We start from the raw sequence: 2,110 nt of genomic DNA, 5'->3' as shown, positions 1-2,110 counted from the left end.
CCACAAATATGATTTGAAGATATATCACTATTTGTAAAAAAATTTTCTTCAACATAATCTAAACTGGACAAATTCCTCGCTGATTGATACCAGTTTGACTACGAAGGAACGTGTTTTGTTTTTTTCTAGCTGTTAGTTGATATGCTAGGATAGCAATAGTAATTTGTTAGCTGGCTAACATTACATAGCCTTTCTGTTTTGGAAAAAGAACGTATTTAGGCTCTAATCTTAATCAGATTTTATAGTATAGACGGGTTGCCACCTGTCATGGAAAATACATGATCGTATTAACTCCTCCTCACGTCATACTCTAGTTTCACCACCTGCTAAGTAGCGACATTACCTGCAGCCACAAGTCCAAAAGTTGTCAGTTATGCCAAACACCCGCTGCTCCATCACATCCTGAGAAGAGTAAAAATTCCCTTCTCACCCTCCGCGGGTGGTCTCTCTCATCCTCTGAGCTCGGGTCCTCTACTAGCTCATCACATTTCTCCAATGACTATTTATCAAGTGTTATGATTAGAAGGTTAAGTTTATTTTACTTTGTTTTCCTGCAGACTTGGCAGTAGAAAATTGATAACAGGAATAATAACTTCATATCCCTTTTAACAGGTTACAGTTGATTCTGTTGTGGTGCCTGTGGAAACGAAGAGCATGAAGTTTGTGCTCAGGTGGGAAAACCCTGTGGATCACATGGTGGGACTTCTGCTCCAAACTGCTCACTACAGTTTACCATTACCTCTGTCATCCACCAGTTCACTGCAAACTGGCACCAGTTCACTGCAGACTGGTACCAGTTCACTGCAGTTCACTGCAGACTGGCACCAGTTCACTGCAGTTCACTGCAGACTGGCACCAGTTCACTGCAGTTCACTGCAGACTGGGACCAGTTCACTGCAGACTGCCACCTGCCAAGGACCCTACATGGATGTCTTCTTAAGTTGTAAACCCTGAGTACATACTGTTAAAATAAAATTGATATGCCTTTTGTAAATACATTTTCTCTATCAATGACTAAATTGTTAACTGTGATAATGTTTGTGTAACGTAGTAACCATCTACAGTGTTTAATATAATTATTAATTATTACATAGATGTTTGCAAGAAACAGCCACAAACCACAATAGCAGCTTTAATTTAGCATTTCTTCTCATCCACATACTTCGTTGCCAGATGTGTAAAATTTACAAAAAGATGCAATTTAAATGTAAATTTCAATTGAAATTAATTTTTCATTCTCTTAAGAATGTAGAGCTAATTAAATGACCTTAAAGTGGTTCCAGTTTCTCTCGATGGCCAACCTGTTGAAACTGTGGCAGATTTTAAATACCTTGGCTCGTTCCTGGACAGGCAGCTCAACTTTGCTGAAAACCTGACTATATTTTGAAGAACTGATCTCAGAGACTCTACCTGTTAAGAAGACTTAGTGACCTTGTCTATGTCTTGAATTTGGGGGGAAAAAAATCATATTTTATTTATCACTACAGAAGGGTTCAGCGCATATGAAACTGGTGGGTTTGGTACCTCAAAAAAGGTTAAGAACCACTGGACTAGATGAATCTCAGCCGATCTCCAACCTGCAGCGTTACTGGAAAATCTCTTAACCAGCCGCTTCCAGTAACCTGGTTTCCATGGTTACCGCAGCACTTAGATCGGCCTAGTCAAAGGGTTCAATGACATCCATATAAACACAGACGGTGGAAGAACCACAGAGCTGGTTCTGGTTCTGATCATGTTACTGAACCGAATGGAGAACTGGGTCAGACTCTGCAGTCCAGAACTCAACTGGTTCCAGTCCAACCTGAAGAACTGGGATTTCTATTTCAATAGGAAACATCTCAAGAGGTCAGAGGTCACATGTGGGGTTCCCCAAGGCTCCATCCTCTGATTCAATATCTATAAGCTCCCACTGACTCAGGTTATAACAGGAAATAAATAACAGGAAATAAGATCAGTTACCATGACGACGCAGATGATACACAGCTCTATGTTATGTCACCAGTTGACCTTTGACCCCATCATCACTGAACAGAGAACAGAAAAATGTGTGGATGAGACGAAACTTTCTGAACAGAAACTGAAGTTACTAAAGAAGAACGATCTAAAGTCA

The sequence above is a fragment of the Poecilia formosa genome, unplaced genomic scaffold, assembly GCF_000485575.1.
Source record: "Poecilia formosa unplaced genomic scaffold, Poecilia_formosa-5.1.2 Scaffold643, whole genome shotgun sequence".
NCBI lineage: Eukaryota > Metazoa > Chordata > Actinopteri > Cyprinodontiformes > Poeciliidae > Poecilia > Poecilia formosa.
Note: the sequence above shows the minus strand (reverse complement) of the source record.